Source organism: Cetorhinus maximus, chromosome 2 (genome assembly GCF_964194155.1).
Source record: "Cetorhinus maximus chromosome 2, sCetMax3.hap1.1, whole genome shotgun sequence".
Classification (NCBI taxonomy): Eukaryota; Metazoa; Chordata; class Chondrichthyes; order Lamniformes; family Cetorhinidae; genus Cetorhinus; species Cetorhinus maximus.
In genome coordinates, this window is record NC_135880.1 from 25,879,901 (window position 1) to 25,901,061 (window position 21,161).

Here is a 21,161-nt window from a genome sequence, read left to right on the forward strand (position 1 = left end):
CCTTTCTCAGCTGCCACGTTGCCCAGCTACCACCCAACTCATCTACCAGACTAACCAACTGCCACCCTACCCAACTACCACCCTCTCCACCTACCACCCTACCCAGCTACCACCCTATCTACCTACCACCCTACCCAACTGCCCCTACCCAGCTACCACCCTACCAAGTTGCCACCCTACCTAGCTGCCACCCTACTTCCCCTTACCCCCTTACCTCACCCAACCTACCCACTTACACACCTACACATTCACTCATACACTCATTCGCTACCACACTGAGAAGCTTTTGGATGTTTAGCTCTTATTGCCAGAATATGACAGCTAGTTCTGTAAAAAAGGGGCATGGCTTCTGCTCCCTCCAAGGTCTCCAGTGCTGAGAACTTTTTGCAGCATCCTCCATTGGAAGATTGGTCAGAAAATTTGGAGGAAGGTAAGTGGGTAGTTTTTTTTGTCTGATCAGGGTTGGGAACAGGGATTCTGAGCTTGATCAGAAGATTTGGGCCAATGTATTTTATTTATGCTAACAGCTTTCATCAATGTTTCTCCTACATTCCTGCACCTTATGAAAATGGTTCTTTTGTGATTAAAGTATCGTTGGATATTTGTATATTATTCATGGAGGAGATCTTTTCTGCAGGAAAATTGAATGGATAAAAGGGTTATGAGGGCAGGTCGCACAGATAAGGCTTCTGTTCCCTCTAGAGTAGAAGATTAAAGGAGATTAAAGATTATAGGAGATAGAATTGAGGTGTTTGAAATGATTAAAGGATTTAATAGACTGGATGGAGAAAAAGCTATTTCCTCTGGTGGGGGAGCCCAGAACAAGGAGCCATAACCTTTACAGTAACCTTTCAGGCATGATGTCAGGAATCAAGTCTTCATACAAAGGATAGTGGAAATCTGGAACTTTCCCCCCCCCAAAGGGTTGCTGAGAGCAAGTTAATTGAATATTTCAAAACTGAGATTGATAGATTTTTGCTAAGCTGGGGCATTTAGGAATATGGATCCAAGATATGTAAATGGATTGAAGATACATAGCAGTCATGAACACTCTGAGATGGTGGAGGGGGAGGATGAACAGCCATGGTTCATATCGGTGCCAATAACATTGGTAGAAAGAGGGATGAGGTCCTGAAAACAGAGTTTAGGGAGCTTGGAAAGAAACTAATAAGCAGGACCTCAAAGGTAATCATCTCTGAATTGCTCTGAGCACCATTCGCAAGTGAATCTAGAAATAGGAGGATGGAGCAGATGAATGTGTGGCTGGATAGATAGTGCAAGAGGAAGGACTTTAGATTCCTGAGACATGGTGACCAGTTCTGGGGGAGATGTGACCTATATGGGCCAGCAGGGTTGCACTGCAATAGAGCCGGGATCAATGTCCTTGGATCGACTTCCTAGTGCTATTTGGGAGGTTGTGGGGTGTGGGAACCAGGGGGCATTATTTGAAAGGGAAAATCAAGGTGTACAGAGAATTGGGAGAAAAAAATAGCACAACAGTGGGGAATAATAAGATGGTAGGTTGGGCCAAAGTAAAAGGGAATGTAATACGGACTAACTTATGTTTACTGTTCATGTTTATGAATGTGCAGAAGTAAAAAGGTTGGTGAGCTGAATGCACAGATAGCTATGATGTTGTGGCAATAACAGAGATATAACTTACAAAGAGGGAAGACCTGTGTAGCAAATATTCCTGGATACAAGGCATTCAGAAATGATAGGGAAGGAAACAAAGGAGGAGGGGTAATAGTGCTGATTTTGGAGAATATTACAGTGCTGCAAAGAGGTGATGTCCCGGAAGAGTCAAGGACAAAATCTATTTGGTTACAGCTAAGCAACAATAAAGGTACCATTGCATTGTTGGGTGTATCCTGTAGGCCGCGAACTAGTGAAAAGATATAGAGGAATAAATTTGCCAGGAAATTATAGAGAGGTGCAAGAATCATTGAGTACAAATAGTCATTTGGTAGTACAGAACTTGAGTATTGCTTTTCATTTTGCACTAATCAGGACAATCACAAGAATACCAATTTCAGGGGAAGCAACAGCTTTATACTGTATGGCCAGTGGACTCTGATTGAGAAGAGAGATTGGTATTCTTGATAAAGAGATTGATAAAAGAGAAGATATTTTAGGCTGGCTGTCACCAGGTCCAGATGAGATACATCTGAGGATACTGACGGAAGGAAGGGTTTAAATTCTGGAGGCACTGGCCATGATCTTCTATCTTCCTTAATCACAGGTGGTTCCAGAAGACTGGAGAATTGCAAATGTTGCATCCTTGTTCAAAAATAGCTGTAAAGATAAGCCCAGCAACTACAGTCCAGTCAGTTTAACCCCGGTGGTGGGGAAGCTTTTAGAAATGATAATTCAGGACAAAAGTAACAGTCACTTGGACAAATGTGTATTAATTTAAGGAAAGCCAGCATGGATTTTTTTTAAGGGCAAATCAAGTTTAACTAAATTCCTTGATTTTTTTAATGAGAAAACAGAGAGGGCTGATGAGGATGATGCAGTTATTGTGTGTACTTGGACTTCCAAAAGGTATTGGATAAAGTGCTACATAGGCTTATCAGCAAAGTTAGACCCTATGGAATAAAGGAACTGTAACAGCATGTATATAAAATTGGCTGAGTGACAGGAAAGAGAGAGTAGTGGTGAACAGTTGTTTTTTCAGACTGGAGGAGAGAATATAGTGTGTTTTCCCAGGGCTCAATGAGGGAAGATAATGATAAACTTTAAGAGAACCTAGACAGGCTGGTGGAAAGGGTGGAAAAGTGACAAATGAAATTTAATGCAAAGAAGTATGAATTGATTCATTTTGGTAGGAAGAATGAGGGGAAGTAATATAAAATAAAGGGTACAATTCCAAAGGGAATGCAGGAGCAGAGGGACCTGGATGCACAAATCATTGAAGGTGACAGGGCAGGTTGAAAAAGCATTTAATAAAGTGATAAAAACAGGAAATGCTGGAAAAACTGAGCAGGTATTGGCAGCATCTGTGGAGAAAACTCGAAGAATAGTACCAAAGAAGAGTCATATAGACTCAAAATGTTAACTCGCTTTCTGTCTCCATAGATGCTGCCAGATCTGCTGAGTTTTTCCAGCACTTTATGTTTTTATTTCAGATCTTTAGCATCCACAATATTTGTGCTTCTATTTTAGTGTTTAAGAAAGTACTTGTGATCCTGGGCTTTAAAAATAGAGGTGTCACATACAAAAGTAAGGAAGTTATGATAAACCTTTATAAAACATTGATACATCCTCAACTAGAATATTGTGTCCAGTTCTGGGCACTAGATTTTAGGAAACATGTGAAGGCATTGGAAATGGTGCAGAAAAGATTCTCGAAAATGGATCCAGAGCAACTTGAGTTACATGGATAGATTGGAGAAGCTGGAAGTGTTCTCCTTGGGGAAGAGAAAATCAAGAGGAGATTTGATAGAAGTGTTCAAAATCATGAGGGGTCTGGACAGAGCAGATAGGGTGAAACTGTTTCCATTGGTAGAAGGATTGAGAACCTGAGGGTACAGAATTCAGGAGATTAGAAAAAGAAGCAATGGTTATATGAGGAAAAGTTTTTTTATGCAGCGAGCAGTTAGGATCTGGAATGCGCTGCCTGAGAGGGTGGTGGAGGCAGAGTCAACTGAGGCCTTCAAAGAAGAATTTGATAATTACCTAAAGAGAAAAACATTGTGGGACCAGAGGGAAAAGGCAGTGGAGTTGGAGTAGCCGAGTTGTTCCTGCAAAGAGATGGCACAGATATGACAGGGTTGAATGGCTTCTTTCTGTGCTGAAAGCATCCTATGATTCTATGATCCAAATGAATGTTAGGACAGACTCAAGGGGCTGAATGGACTATGCCTGTTCCCTATGTTCAATAAGTGTCAACTGGTACATAATCTCTTACCAAATGAATATGAAAATGTCAAGATCCAGAGGGATTGCCACGACCAAAAGCTGAATGCTTATACCTTGCTACCAATTTTGAGCGTCTATAGAGTAAACTTGCACAGAAAGGTAACTTTTCAGAACCTCCTGTTATCCTATGTTTAAACTTAACTAACTGTCTGTGTGGCTTGACATGTGTGCTGTTGGATCAGAACCGGCTTAAATTTAAAAATGAATCCAGGAAACTGTTGCCATCAGTCAGATTTTCAATCCTACAGACAGATACTGTGTTTCGTCTGAGAAAAGGATTATTAACAAGTGTGCGAGCAAGCGTGTTATCCTGACGCCCATGGAGCTCCATGGGACAGAGGGCAAGTTAATCTTTGGAATGTTATAGGCATGACTGGGTTGCCAAATGTGAAGCAGGGTCCAAGCATATCAACATATAAATTATATCAGGATGAAACCAAAGACAACACAATACTTTAAAAAGTGTAATATTAATCACTAATTAGAGAAAATCAGCTTTGCTCAAAAATATATTCTGAAATATTGGGGTGAATTTCTCCTATGGCAAGCGCGATCGGCTGCGCGCCGCCATTTTACGCGGGAGGGCCAATTAAGGTCCGCCCAGCGTAACGCGTAGCCGGCAGCGTTCAGCGCTACCGGTGGGGGTGGGGTGAGGAGGGAGAGTCGGGGCCTGTGCGCAGCAATCTCCCTGAGGCAGCTCCGTGCCTCAGGGAGGTTAAACAGATAATGAAACTTTTTCGTAAATAAAGTTAAAAAAAAATTCAAACATGTTTGTGAAGTGTGGAAAATTTAATTTAATTATTTATGAAACTTTCAGGAGACTTCATCCCACCCGTGGATGAGGTTTCCTGGAAAACGCGAAGGCCGCTCAGGCTCTTCGCCTGCCCGCCAACCTTAAGATCGGACGGGCAGCGTTGTTAACAAGCTAAATTCCTTTTTTAATGACCTTAATAGGTGTTGACAGCTCGGCGGGCGCGCAGCTGCCTCTGGCACGCGCCCGCCAAACAGAATATCAAAATGACACGCGATGATGTCGGGACACACGCCAGATGTCACTCCACGTCATTTTGCGCATCAGCTTGTCGGGCCCATCCCCACATGCCGACAGAAATATTCTGCCTGTTAAGTTACTATCTAGGAACAAGATCTGTGGAGAATTAGGGACGTGGTAACATGAGTAGGCTATTTAGCCCCTCGAGTCTGTTATGCCATTCAGTCAGATTATGACTGATCTGCAACTTCTCTTCCTATCCCCACCTGTGGTTAACAAAAATTTATTAATCTTAATAAAGATTAAAAATTTTAAATTAACAATTGATCTAACATCAATAGCTGCTTCTGGAAGAGATTTCCAAACTTGCACCACTGTTTGCATGAAGCAGCATTTTCTAATTTTACTCCTGAAAGATCTGGCTTTAATTTTTTGGCTATACCCCCAGTCCTAGAGTCTCCAACTAGTGGGAATCGTTTTTTCCAAATCTACCCTAATTCCCCTTACTATGTTGAAACCTTCAAAAAAAACCACCCCTCAATCTGCTAAATTTCAAGGACTAAGACCTTAGTTTGTGTATTGTCTCTTTGTAATTCCACTCTTTGAGTCCAGGTATCATTCAAGTAAATTTATGCTGTAGACCCTACAAGGCCAGTATGTCCTTCATAAGGTCTGGTTCCCAAAACTATTCATAGTATTCCAGGTATGATCTAACCAGGGCTTTCTAAAGCTGAAGCATAATTCTACTGCTTTTTAGCCCTCTAGATATAAAGATCAGCATTCCGTTAACCTTTTTAAGATATTTACTGTACCCATTTTAATGATCTGTGAACCAAGGCCCCAAAATGTTGGAGCTCCACTGCAAGTATCTAGCCTTTCACAATTTAGTAAGTACCTTATTCTCTCCTTTTAAGGTCCAAAATAGATAACCTCACATATTCCTAAATTGAAATGCATTTGCCACATTTTTGACCATTCATTTAATCTATCAGCATCCCCTTGTAATTTTTAAGCTTTCATATACACTGTTTACAATATTAGTAGCAATTTTGGATACATGGCTTTTTATTCCATCACCAAAGTCATTAATGAATACAGTGAATATTTGAGGCTCCAACACAGATTCTCACACGACACCACTTGTCACATTAGAGTACCCACGTATTAACTCTGTCTCCTGCCGTTCAGCCACTTTATTTTTAACCAAGTAAATAATGAGCTTTTAATTCCATGAGCCTCAGTTTTAGCCAATGGTCTCTAATGAGGCACTTCATCAAATGCCTTCTAGAAATCAATATAAGTAAGACCCATGGGGCAGAATTTTTCCCTTAGCGTGCGGGCTTGGCGGGTGCGGACGGGGGCGATTGGGAAGCCAACTGCCGCCCGAGATCGGGCCCGGAAGGCAATTTCACTCTGGCGGGCCAATTAAGGACTGCCCAGCATGAAATGCCAGCAGCAGAACTGCGTGTGTGGGCAGGGGGTGGAGTGCAAGCCAGGCGAGCACGGACTTTGAGCATGTGCGCGAGTATGCGCCACACAATCTCGCTGAGGCAGAGAGCTGCCTCAGGGAGATGAACTGATTTCGGAAAAAATATTTTAAAATTTTATAAATGTAATGAAACACGTCCCCTCATGTGACTCTGTCACATGAACAGGGACATGTTATTAATGAAAAAATAAAGTTTTTATTTGATTTTTATTTGCTTTTGGAAACCTCATCCCGCCCGTGGATGAGGTTTCTAAAAAAAGTACAAAGGCCGCTTGGCCTTCTCGCCCAGCAAAAAATTTAGGTTAATTGCCTTAATAGTTCTTTTAATTGTCAGTGGGCGTGTTGCCGACTCCAGTACCCACCCACCGACCGAAATACCGCGCAAGTGCGCGATGATGTCAGGACACACACCCGACGTCATCACGCGTCATTTTACACTCAGCCAGGTCAGGCGCACGCCCTCCCGCCGAGCTAAAAATTTTACCCATAAACATTTTCCTGTCCACAACTTCAGTTAAATTTAATCAGATTCATCAGGTATGACCTACCTTTTACAAATCCAAGCTGGCTCTCCGATCAGATGAACATTTTCAAGGTGTTCAGTCACCCCACCCTTAGTTATAATTTCTAGCAATTACCCAACAACGAATGTTTGCTAACTGGTCTATAATGCCCTGGTTTTCCTCTCTTGTCTTTTTTCAACAGTGGACCGATATGCACAATTTTCCAATCTAAAGAAAAATTCCTGAATCAAAAGCAGTTTAGAAGGTTTTAGTTGGGGCATCTGCAGTGTTTTCACCTATTTCTTTTAAACCCTGATCCTGGGGATTTGTTGGTCTTTAGTGCCATTAACTTCTCCATGACCGTCATCTACCTTGCATTAATTTTGTTGAGGCCCTTTCCCTGATTCAATTATATTTTCCTTGGGATGAGTGACATGCTTGATATCTTCCTCTACTGTAAATACTGACGCAAAATAATTATTCAGCATGCCCGTCATTTCCTTTTCTTCATTGTCATCATTGTTAACAGTTTTGAGGAGGCCCACATTGCTTCTTACCACTCTCTTTCTCCTACTGTAATTGTTAAAGCTTTTTTGTGTTGATTTTGGTACTGTTACTGCCCTACATCTGCTCGAAGGAGAACAATCCTAACTTCTCTAGTCTCTCCACATGCATGATGTTGAGTGAGAACTGGATTTGGCCTCACTCTGCTAATTTCCATCGTCAAGATTTACACACGAATTAAATCCATCGGCCATCGGCCAAAAGACGACGGCTGCCAGAAAGGTGTTCACATCTGCGAAGGAGGACAGAAAGTAGAAAATTGGCAAGAAGGAAAGAAAACCTGGTGGCATTGCAATTTGTAGCATCAGGTAAAACACGATTCCTTACCAAAAAAATCATGCCGAACAGATTTCATCTGAATGTATCAGGTAAAATTTCCACAAGATTTGCCTGATCTTCTACCATAACTTTGGTGAAGAATTGGCAGATACCTTAAAGAAATTGTATTTCTGCTGTTACTCCAGAGTTTCCATCAATCAGGAGAAGCCCTGTGGAAATTTTAGCTGACTTGTTTAACTTTTCTGCTAAGGACATAAAATCACAATCTGATTTGATTTTTTTTTGTTTTGTTTGTTTTTTTAAAGATCCTCGGTGTGCTGATCTTTCAAAGGTCAGCCTCCAAACATTCCAGGAAATCATTGCAGAGGATTTGCTCCATCACCACAAATAACTTGCACAAATTTAACTATTTGAAAGAATTGCTACGACCTTTATAGGACTTTCTGAAAATGAAACTTGTGCCAGAGCAAATCCTTTTGCCATGAATGTTGAAATAAGGATAAATGCAATTATTATCAATTGCATTGTTCTAATGCACCCTGGATTTGGCGCACACACACTCATGGTACAGAATAGTTTAACTGTGTGTTGGTGTTTCAAGCTATTGTTGGCAGGAGTACCAGATTTTTCCATTGTTGATAGTAATCCGAGTGATTGGATTTCAGCCCTGCACTCTGGCTGTTTGATACCTTTATAGGGCTGTTGCAAAACGGTTTTTCAAAGAAAGTTATGAATGAATGATTGTTTTTTTAAAAGCATTCCACACTTGCTATTGTTATGAAAGGGTTAATTGATTCTGTAAAGAATGGATACCGGGTGAATGGGAATGGAAGTGCTGTAGGTTGGCATGAAGGGTATGAGGGGCCATTGGGAGTGGATAGAGGGGCATAGATTTGTTTGGATAGTATGAGGGGCCATTAGGAGTGGGTGGAGGGGCATAGGTTGACATGGATAGTATGAGGGGCCATTAAGAGTGGGTGGAGGGGCATAGGCTGGCATGTATGGTATGGGGGCCTTTGGAAGTGGGTGGTGTTATAGGTTGGTATTGAGTGTATGAGGGACCATGAGTGGATGGGTAATGGGGCATAAATTGGCATAGATGGGGCATGGGGCATGATGAGGAGTGGTGGTGAGGGCTAGAGGGCTTAATATTAAATAAAACAAAGGGGACAAAGCTCCAGAGCCCCAGGTGGGCCTTTTAACCAGCCCTTTTCAGCACTCAGCAGCTCCTATGGCTACTTCCAAACTGTTTCTAGGGCCAGAGTGCATGACTCCAGTTAGTACCTGCTCCCCAATCGAAAATCCCACCTTTGTAGGCACTTTCTCCTGAGTCCCAACTCCTGCCACCCGCCTCTCAGATGAAAATCCAGCCTACAGTCTCTGTCAGCATCAGCTGCTTGCACTAAAACAAACAAGTTGGCTTGACAGAGACCGACAATAAAGTTCAAGTTACCCATTCTTAGGCCTGTTCAGTCCCTGACTAACTGCAAGTTCTTGTATTTAATCTATTTATCATTTATCAACTGTTTCCTCCATAAAACATGTTTCTGATGATTCAGTAAATGGTGAAGATATGTAATCAGGAAATTTCAGTGAATGAGATTGTAAACATCCAATGAGCTGAGGAGAATTAATTGTAACATTTAGTTTAAGGACACTTCTTGATAAAAAAATCAATTTTAAAAACCCATTACTCAATGCGGGACTTAAACCCCCACCATCCTTAGATTGAGAATTCCATTAACTACCAACTGAGCTAACCAACCACATCCAAAGTCCCTGACCAAAGACAGGACCAAGAACTCACTTTCAAGCCGTGTGCTGTAACTTGCGGGAAATGGATGGAATGCAAAACAAACTCACTGGAGCCCCCATATTCTGAACTCCTGCCACCAACTAGAAAGCTGTCACGAAGTTACACATGTAGCGGCAGCTGCAGTTTAGGCAGAACGTGCATGTGCAACTCTTCCTGATGCCTTTCCAGTCAGTGGCAGAAGTTACAGTGATTATCCAATTGCTGTTTGTGGGACCATGCTGTCTGTAAATTGGCTGCCATGCTTTCTACATTACAAAAGTTACTAAACTGCAAAAGTACTTCGGTGGCTGTTATATGCTTTGGGTGCCATGAGGTTGTGATTATAATTGCAAGTTTTCTTTCCAATCTTCATTAAACATGGTAGAGTGACTTTGAGTGTGTGTGGTGTTACAGATCACTTAGAGAGCCCAAGTTGCTGTGACGACATGCACTTTTACATGCATGTTGTAGCCTGGAGCTAGGGATAGTGACGGTAGTGACTCCAAGTTTCTTTCCATCACACGGCTGACTCCGAATCTCTCTCGCTCTTACCACCTCCCACTGGCATATGTTGGAAGGATTTACAGAATGATAATCAGCCTGTTTGGCTGCATTATGAATGCGCCTTCCGTGACCATCAAGTCTCAGGGTAGGATTCGAACCTAGAGCTTCTGACTCAAAGGCAGGGACTGCGCACCAAGGCCTCCATTTTAAAGTGACTTATACACCAGCATAACTGAGGGACCTTTTACCAGAATGTCAACGCATGAAAATATTTTTCAAAGATTCACAGCATCTTCTGGTATGTATACCGATAAATATTTGTTTAGATACTGATTGTAAAAGCTTAAATCCTGTCAGGTTTCAAAAGCTTTATGCCTAAAGCTTGCTGTCACATAGAGTCCTCAACTTAGCAAAACATTCCAAAAGGTTTCACAGAGGGAGAATAGGCACCGAGCAAAAGTGGGACGGAGATTAGAAATTTTACTGGACAGGAAGAACTGCCAAGTAAAGAATGGATACGATACTTCCTTATTAACATGGTGGGCTGTAGAATTTTATAGACATTAACATCTTTCATTGCCGTTTATTGGTTCAGTCCATTATTTTCTTTCACCTTTTGCCTTCTCATTCATTTTATTATTGAATGTCGTGCCTTTCTCAACCTTCTCATGCCTTACTCTGAAAAAGCTGGCTCAATGGGCCAAATGTGCTCTACTATTCTAAGATAAAGCTCACAGTTGGTTCTCGTTGCTGCTGCTTGTAACAAAATCATACTGAATTGTCAGAAAATGTCCTCTGGTGTGGTTCCTGATGAAGTTGTAAATACAGTCAGGAAGAAGCAATTTAAAATTTCAGAAGGGCTCACTGCACTTGCTTACAGTGTTGCTGCATGAAGCAACCAGATGACCCCATCCCCCCCCCACCCCCGGGATCTGTTCACCAGGAGATCAGGCGAATCTGGAGACTGCATATCACTTCTTATCTGCAAAATTCTTTTATTGCAGTGACACCATGCACATGCCATAAGCTTATTACGGGCGCTGCAAGCAGCAGAAACTAGTATCAGCACTGTCAAAGCAATGAAAATTGATGGAGGGAATGCGTTGAGTTTCTAAACCTGTAGCCAGTGTTTATCTCAGATCTGAATGATTAAAGTTCAGTCTGTAACAGCCAATGCAAATGCTGCATTTTGACTCATTTCATTTGACATGCAGTGATTTCCCAATTTGCGTCACAGTAGACCATCATATATAAGGACTCTAGGACATTTCTCCCCCTCTAAGCTACAGGCGGAAGATGTACAGCAAAGTCAGATGCGCATATATCTCTGATCTACATAAGTTGCTAACATGTGAAGGTTTTAATCTCGATCCCCAATTCCTTTGCAGCAACAGCCAGCTCTTTAAATGCAGATCTGCTTGGATGTAACCTTTTCTATCTGCTCTGACCTTTTCCATCGAACACATTTCATTGTAACTCTGTTTGCTTTTTATAAGAGGGATTGTACCACAAATTCTGTAAACTTCAGCAGCAATACCTTTCACTTCTGGGACCTACGAGCAGAACCATCACAAACAGACAAGTTTTTTTTTTACTTATTCACTCATGGGATGTGGGTATTGCTAGCTAGGCCAGCATTTATTGCCCATCCCTAATTGGTCTTGAGACCGCCTTCTTGAACCGCTGAAGCCCTTGTGGCATAAGCAAACCAACAGCGCTGTTCGGAAGAGAGTTGCAGCAGTGAAGGCTTAGGTCGAAGCTGGATGTCTGTCAGTGTTGCTTTTTTGTAGCAGTTTTGATACAACTGAAAGGCCACTTAAGAGTCAGCCACAGTCCTGTGGACCAGCTAAGGATAGCACATTTCCTTCCCTAAAGGGACGTTAATGAACCAGGTGGGTTTTCATGTCAATGGCTTCATGGGCACCTTTACTGAGACTAGCTTTTAATTCCAGAATTATTAATTGAATTTAAAATCTATCAACATTTGAACCCTTGTCCCCAGAGCCTGGGCCTCTGGATTACTCATCCGGTGACATTAACCTTGCCATCGCCTTCCCCTTAAGTTCAAAGTCTTTGCTCTGGGTGTTGCATGAAATGAATTTTGTGCCACAAGTTCAAGGCTGTGAAGTTTAGTGTCGGTGCTAAGGAAGCCCCAAGATCAGTAAACGACATGAGCAACACTTCTGGCCACTTCTGGTGTGCCCCTCAGGGCACTCCACACTGGAAAAGGGCGCTATCACAGGCATGCCATGCATGCGCCGGAACAGCCAGCATGAAGTAATGTCAATCAGCAAATCCAACTGATTTGATGCACGGTTTTGAAAGTTAGAGCACGCACAGATCCAGTGAACCCCTGTGCTGATCACTGAACATATATTTCAGCTCCATAAGGGACCCCCAAGAAGTGCTACTTAAAGTGCCAGTCATCCAACTTGCAAGTGAGGTGCTTTTCACTTACTTCTGTGATAGCAAAGTTTGTGGGTGTATTGTGGATTGTTTTTAGAGGCGATGTGGTGAGTTGGTGCATTTGAATAGGGAAGGCAGAGGATTTGGTCACCTCCACGCCAAGTCTGCAACAGCTATGTGGCAGTGGTTGCAGTGTCTCTGGCCCTGTAATGAGACAGACAAATGAAGGAGGAGGAGTAGCGGTAAGAGGAGGAAGAAGAGGAGGCAAGAAGGAGGCATCTGGGAATCCTTCACTCTAGACAAGCTGTTGGGGAGCACCTCCTCTGACTTCACTTTTCTTAGGAGATCCTCCCTTAACCTGCACTATTCTGCAACTTGCCATCCATTTGGGACACCCCACCCATCACAGTGCCTCCTGGCCAAAATCCCTCAATTAAAAACACCACCAAAATCCTTTCCATACCATCTTTCTCCAAAAGCACATTCATTTATACAACCACAAAGGAGTTATTCACCTTTGTGCATTTCCTTAATGCTTGTCTTGCGAGTGCCTTTGCCTGGTCTGGTGCTGCTATGTAGTGTTATGCAAGTGCAGATGGTTGATGGAAGGCTGCTGACTTTCACTGCAGGTGAATTTACAGAACACCCTTGAGCAGCTCCGGGCACTGAGAGGACAGTGGGCTTGTGCGCCATGGTGCTTCTGTCACTCCCTCAGGCAACATTTCAGCAATCCAATAATCTGTTGGAGGACAGATTGCTGGGCTTCTGCAATAACCTTCAAGCCCCTTTGATCACAGCCATGATGGCAGCAAGCATGGGTTTCATGACCTCCAATCTGAGGTTACCCTGCAGCACTGAGCTATTGGGTAGCTTCTAACTGTGCTGCAGTGAAAACTAAGACAGCCTTGGATCTGGACTCCTCACACTCCTTGGCAGTGACAACAATAAGCATCGCAGTGTGCTTGGTCATCAGCATTATCCCGTAGGATGCCTCATCCGAGTCCCATGTATCAAACCTGTGTGTGACCTCATATTCTGCTGTGCCGGCACAATAACTACCCTTCTCCCTGGCCTGGCTGCAGCCCACACATGCAGATCCTCACTCTATATCAGTCTCTAAGGCACATGCAGTGCCAGTATCTAAGCTGGTGCCTACGATTGTCAGATCAAAAGACAATGCTTCATCGTCAATGCTGCAGTGTTGTTATTCTCACTCTTCTCCTCAGGCTATTGTGGCTGGGCAGGCAGCAGATCTTGCTTGTCTGAAAGCAGAAAGTTGGAAGGGGAGGGTTGGGGTGAGTAACGGGAAGTGGGTTGAAAAGCTAGAGGTCCACGGTCACACCATCAGCAGCTTGCACTTCATGCCAGGATGAGGGTGAGGTGGGATTTGAGAAGGGGCATAAGGCAGGAAGTCTCCATCAACGTTAGTGTTCTCAGTAATGCCAGATGTAATGGGCTCTGGTGCAGCACCTGACTCGGAGCACCATCTCTCCTGTTGGGTTTACTTGATGCAGGGGTGCCTGTCCCCTCCATTATTTCTGTTCTCCTCCCTTCGATTGTGTGCCCAGCTTGTTCTGGAATGAAAAGGGAAGAGTTTCAGTGAGTATGTATGGGTGATGTGCCTGCCACAGTTGAAAGCTGGAGGTATATGGAAGCAGTGTGAGGTGGCTGTGAAGCACGATTGGAAGGTATGTGAGGGTGAGGTGGAGCATCTGAATATTAAGCCTGACTCCAAACTGCTGTGGTGGAGTGATGGGGTTTAGTGCATTGAGCAGAATGAGAGGTTCATGGTTTGCTGGATGTGAGATGTCCTTTGGGGATGCACTCCACAATGACTTTGACTAGCTGTGTGAGGTCATTGAAGTTCTTGCGTTACTGCTCTTGCTGCTTGAGACCAGATTCTGGAAGTTGACCTCCCTGGCCACCTACTCCCATTCTCTTTGACAGGAGTTGGTTAAGGGCCTGTGGAACATAATCTCCCTCCTCCGTAACTGACACAACAACCCTTGATACTTCTGCTGAATGCAAAGTATTAATAAAATAATTAGTTTCCAAGCATTCACTTAGATAAGCACATGTGTACAAAACAGAAAGGAATGGCCTAGAATTCATAGATGGATGGTTGGACCAACAGATGGGTAGACACACGGGAAATTGGCTTTTTTTTCGTTATAAATATGTTTTAGTACCTTTTTATCATTACTGATTCTCAGCATCTGGCAGTCTAATCTGCTGTGCCCAGTCCTTAAATGTGTCATTGTGGCTTGCAAATTGTGAATGTTCCACTTTCTATCCATTTCTCAATCATCAACCAGTAATAATTTCACTGACAGCTGTAACTAAAGACTTTTTCTTGGTTAACATTTCGTAAACTCATGTGTGTGAAAATATTGGCCTAGCAATTTTGAACACACTTTGTGTTCAGCACATAAAAATGTTGGCTGTGGTGTTTGCTAGCGCTCAAAGTGTAATTTATTTTTTATTCAATTTGCAACAGTAGTGTGACCATCATTAATCCAACAGTGTGAAAGTTGTCACTCATTACCAGCATGGAATGCATTGGCAATAGCCACCTTTAGTTACAGCCTCCATTCATGTTAAATGGAGCCAAAATAATAAAACCATCCCCTAAAATGAACAATTATGTCTTAGCATAATGTATCAGATAGTCTGGATTAATTTCAAGACAATGATTTAACTCCAGCAATCAGATTGCTTGTAATGTTACTGAAATCCCTTGATTGAATAATTACTTCACAATTGTAACCCATGACAATCCTCCAGTGATAACCTGAAAGAGTGGACCTAAAGTAACTATTTCAAAAATTAGAGCCAGCAAAAGGCAATCAGGAATTGGGCCTTTCATGAAATTGCACATTGCAGCTCAGCTGTGTTCCCTTGTATACTAGCACTAGCTGCTATGATGTCCAACATGCAAGAAAAGTTGCTTCAAGAATGCTGTGGGATTGTTGCATTCTGTCTAGGTGACAAACTGGTCACCCATATATTTTGCACAAACACCTCCATATAACTGGCCCTGAAATTGTTGGAACTGGGCATCTTGCAACAACTGCAATGAGTTAAATATTTTTCCTGGGATTATTTTTTTTGTTGAAAATTGCTGGAAATGTTAGTTGATAACTTGCATTTTAAGGAGGTTTCTATAGGTCTTTAAAGAGTGGGGAGGAGGTAGATGGAAAAACTTTGTCGGTAAAGACATGCAACAAAAATAGAGCAGTAATAGGATATGACTTTTATTACGCTAATATAGGCTGGGAAAAAATGCAACATGCTAAGGGCAGGGAAAGAGTGGAACTTCTTGTATGTGTTCAGGAGAACTTACTTGATTAATATGTCGCCAATCCAACAAGAAAGGAAGCAGTGTTTCTGTCTGGTTCTGGGAAATGAAGTATGGTAAGTAGAATGTGCTATAGTCAGAGATCATCCAGCCAACAGTGATGACAATATAATGTAGTTATGAGTAATTATAGGAAAAAAACAAAAAATATCAAAGGTAAAACAGCTCGACTAAGAAGAGCTAACTTCAGTGACTTAAGAAGGGTCCAACCACAAGTGGGTTGTTAAAGGTTGGTAAAGCAGTAACAAAGCATTGGAGGACATTGAGGCCAGAGATCATTTAGGTACAAACAAGGCATATTCCTTTGAAGGAAAGAAAGTAGACCCAACAAAGTTAATATGCGCTGGATGACAAAGAAAATAAAAGTTAAAAGAAACAGAAAAAGAAGGCTCTTGACAAATGTCAGGAGTAAGATCCAGTTCATAACCAAGGAAGCTGAAGGGATGTACAGGAGGGAATTGAAAAAGTTAATTCAGGAGGAAAAAAAAGATTATGAGGAAAGATTAGCAGACAACATTAAATTGAATTCTAAAACATTTTCTAAATAGATAAAGCATCAGAGGTTAGCTAAGGAAAATGTTAGGCCTATTAAGGACCCAAAGGGAAATAACTATGCTGAAGCAGAGGATATGGCTAAATTATTAAATCAGAGCTCTACATCTGACTTCACAAAGAAAGCAGATGATGTGAAAGTAACACTAAAACACAAGAGTGAAGTTGTTGACAGAATAACAATAGAAAGAAAAGATGTACTAAAAAGATCATCATTACTGAAAGTTGGTAAGTCATCTGGACTGAATGGAAAGCAACCTGGGTTTCTGAAAGAAGAATCAATAGAAATAGGAGAGGCATTGGTCACAATTTTCAGTGCCTATTGGATAAAAGAGTAGAGGACTGAATGGTTGCTTATAAAGGGGAAAGGGATAAACCAGGAAATTACAGCCTACTCCACTTAACATCAATGGTGGGGAAGTTAATGGAAAGCATTATCAGGGAGAAAATAAACTTTCATTTGGAAAGGCATAGGTTAAATCTGGAAGAGCCAACAGGGATTTATTAAACTAACTTGAATTCTTTGATGAGGTGACACAAAAGGTTATTCAAGGGAGTGTGGTAAATGTTGTATATATGAACTTTTGAAAGACATTGGACAAAGTGTCACAGAGGAGGCTTATTATGGAAGCTGATAGAATTAAGGGAAAAAGGTGGCTTGAATGCAAAATTGGCTCTGAGACAGGAAGCAAAGAATGGTGAAAGATGGATGTTTTTCAGATTGGGAGGTGGTTTGCAATTGTCAATTGATCCCAAAGGGTCAATTTTAGGTCTATTACTCTTTTTAATTGTTATAAATAACCTAGAGTCATGTGTAGCATTATAAAGTTTGCAGACAATATGAAATCTGGCAAAGTAGTAGATAGTGATGAGGATAGTTAAAGGCTTCAGAATGATTAGACAGGATGGTGAAATGGGCAGAAGCATGCCAGATGTGGTTCAATGCAGAGAAGTGTGAAGTGATGTACCTTGGGAGGACTAACATAGAAAGACAATATACTATAAATGGCATGATTTTGAAAAGTGCAGATGAAAAAGAAAGACCTTGGTGTTCATGTACGCTAATCATTAAAGGTGGCAGGACAAGTTGATAAGGTGGGCCAGGGTTTTCGACTGAAAGATTTGTGGAGCAGCCAAAAGTCTATTGACATTGGGCAGGAATTTACAGTCCCGCTGCTAACTCCCACCTGTGGTTAAGAAAGCGTATGAGTTCTTTAGGTTTATAAATCGATGAATATAATATAAGAGCAAAAATATAATGGGAGAACTTTTTAAATCACTGGTTAGGTTCAGCTGGAGTACTGCGGAGAATTCTAGGTGCCACACCTTAGAAAAGACGGAATGGCTTTAGAAAGGGTACAGAAGAGGTTTACCAGAATGTTACCATGGATGAGGGACTTCAGTTACTTTTCTTGATTCATCCATGGAATGTGGGCATCACTGACAAGGCCAGCATTTATTGCCCATCCCTAATTACCCTTGAGAAGGGGATGGTGAACCACCTTCTTGAACTGTCGCAGTCCACTTGCTGCCAGTACTTCCATAATGCTGTTGGTAGGGGGGGCGGGGGGCAAGGGGGCAGGGGGGTGGAGTTCCAGGATTTTCACCCTGTGACACTGAAGGGATGGTGCGTGAAGTGAAGGAAAATGTGCATGTGGTGGTGTTCCATGCACCTCCTGCCCTTGTTCTTTTAGGCAGCAGAGGTTTTGGGTTTGGAATGTGCTGTCAGTGGAGCCTTGGCAAGTTGCTGCAGTGCGTCTTGCAAATGGCACACACTAGCTATGAAGAGAGGTTAGACAAGTTAGGATTGTGCTCTTTGGAGCAGGGAAGGTTAAGGGAGTCACCTAATAGAGATTTGCACGATGATGGGAGGTTTTGATAGACTAGCTAAAGAAAGTTATTCCCTCTGGTGAGTGGATCAATAACTAGAGGTCATAGATTTAAAATTATTGACAAAAGATCTAGAGGAGAGACGGGGATACATTTTTTCATTTAAAAAGTAGTCAGGAGATGGAATGCTCTCTCTGAAAAGGTGGCAGAAGCTGACCCCAAAAATAATTTTGTACAGGTATTATAGAATAAGGGAATTACAGAGTTATCAACAGAAAGCAGTGTTATGAGACTAAGCATGATTGGTCTTACAAAGAGCCTGCACAGTCAGAAGGAGTGAATGGCCTCCTTCTCTACTATAAATTTCTATGATTCTGAGAACAAGGTCAATGGAATAGCTGGGACCATATGAGCAGCGGGTCTAATGGTCTCCTTAACCGATGAAACTTAAGATTGAGAAAGAACAAGCACAAAGCATGATGAAGGAAGTTGGTTGAATTAGAGCCAAATTAGCTACAGAAAGGGAAAGAGTTATTGGATCAAGTGAGAAGTAAAAGAAATAGACTGGCTAAGTAAGAAATACATTTTTTTAAAGGTTTCAAATTTTAAAAATCTATAGGATCTATTTACTGTACGTGGGAGTTAATCTCCATGTTTTCAGTTGTTCCCTTTTTGGATCTCAAAGGCTGACTTGCATTTCAAGATCATAAATTCCCTAATGAATAGGCTTCTTACCAACATGCATCACCTGTCCTAATTGTCTATGGTGAGATTCATTCATAATCATAGCACAAATCCATTAATTTCATGCTCTTCATTGGAATATTGTTGGTGAACTCTGGCCTGAGTGAGGCTAACAGTGAAGCAGCACAGGACATCCGGCAATTGGTGCTGATTTGCAGCTCGTGGCAAATTTCTCCCTCACCCAAAAATTGCTGGATTTTGAATGCCCTAACATGTGCTTTTAATGGCCTATTATCTTTATAACAATTTCCAGCAAGCCTTATGTCTGCACAAAGTTCCTGTCTATGAAGTCTTATTGCCTGTTGTTATTTTGTGTCACTGCCTTTTTACCATGACAAAATCCATATTTACAATGGAAATTCTACCTATGTAGAATTCTAATTGCACCTTCCCATCAATGTATCATCTCAGAAATATATCATCCAGCTGCTCAACAAGTGCTGCAGAAAATTTCTACATTCAACTATCTTTTCTTGTCTGCTTCTCAAAGCACCATCGGTCTTTCAAGGCACCCATGAGTAATGGTGTAAAATCAGAGTATTTTGTCAAAATAACAATGAACAGCCTTAAAATTGGAAACCATCATACTGTCCCTCCTCCTGAGTTCACTGCCTTCCTAATCTCCCTTAACTTCTCACTCCAAATAAACTCCCCAACCCATATTTATGTCCTCCCTCTTGAACTAGTCATATCATGTGGCCTTGCTACTCACATCATGGCAATCACAGATAAGCCCATCTCTGATCACTTCCCTGCGTTACTCTTCGCTCACACACCCTCTTTCCCTTCTCAGCTCTACTTCCCTCTATATCCAGCCTTGATAAAATAATTCTCCCAAATCACTTGCAACTGCACTGTCCACCTTTCGGCCCTCCGCCCACCGATCGCTCAACCTCAAGCACACTCTCGCTTCTACCTAGTCCCCTTTAAAACTATTATTCTCGATCACCCAGGCCATTCCTCCTGGTAGCGCCCTCATTTCTACTTATTTAAGTCCAAGGGATACAGACTTGAATAGCTATAGCATGGGGATCGTGGTGGGCTGGTAATATCACTGCACTCGTAATCCAGAGGCCCAGGCTCTGAGGACATGGGTTCAATTCTACAAAAGCAGCTGGGGGAATTTAAATTCAGTTCATAAAAATATGGAATATAAATCTGGTCTCAGTAATAGTGACCATGAAACTATCATTGATTGTTGTAAAAACCCATCTGGTTCACTCTGAAGAAGAGTAATACGAACTCAAAACGTTAACTCTGTCTTTCTCTCCACAGATGCTGTTGGACCTGCTGAGTTTTTCCAGCATTTTCTGTTTTTGTTTCTGGTTCACTAGCTGCCTTCAGGGAAAGAAATCTGCCATTCTTATCTGGTCTGGCCTACATGTGACTCCTAACTGCTCTTTGAAATGGCCTATAAGTCACTCAGTCCCAAGGCAATTAAGGATGCACAACAAATGCTGGCCTTGCCAGCGACACCAACATCCCATAAAAGAATAAATTTAGAAAAGAACTGGTTTTCCTCCAATACCAGTTTTAAGTGGGGCCCTTCAGCTAAATCTGCCCAAAATGCAGCGTCACGTTTCATATACTGATGGCACCCAGAGCTCAAACTCATCCCCTCACTGCCACATTTGGCTGGACTGCATAAAGTGCTAGATGGGTCCTGCTCTCCTCTGCCAAGCTGCTCACTATTTCAGGTTCATCCTAGCTTGCAATGATAGCCCTCAGCTTTTTTCCTATACTGCAAACCATCTTCTTAATCCCCTCTTCCCTATCCCCTCCACATTCACCTCCAACAACAAGTGAGAGGTTGATTGAGGTAAGATTGAAATCACTTGATCTGCTGCTGCTGCTGCTTCCCAACCTCCCCCTTGCCCAGCAGGCCAAACTTCCTTGAGAGCGCCTCCTTGCCTTATCCCTGAACTTGCATTTTTCTTCAGTTTCCCTCGGGCAGTCTTCAAGTTCATCATGTCCGTGAGGCCTACCTTCTGTCCCCTCAATCCTGTTCCCATTAAATTGCCAACCAACCAATTCCCTTGCTTGCTTTCATGTTAGCTGATATTGTAAACGATCCACTCTCCCCTGGTACTGCCCCCTCTCTTTCAAAATTGCTATCATCACCCCCATTTAATAAAACCAACTCTTGACCTCTCCATCCTTGTAAACTACTGCCCCATTTACAACCTCCAAAGTGTTTGTATATGTTGTTGCCTCCCAAATTGATG

The 21,161-nt window shown here is 42.1% G+C and overlaps 1 long non-coding RNA gene across 1 annotated transcript in view; it reads left to right on the forward strand.

Moving 5' to 3' along the window:
- LOC144690163 (uncharacterized) overlaps nt 1-21,161 on the forward strand; it is a 1,928,633-nt gene that overhangs the window by 801,099 nt on the left and 1,106,373 nt on the right. The gene's annotated exons all lie outside the window — the stretch shown is intronic.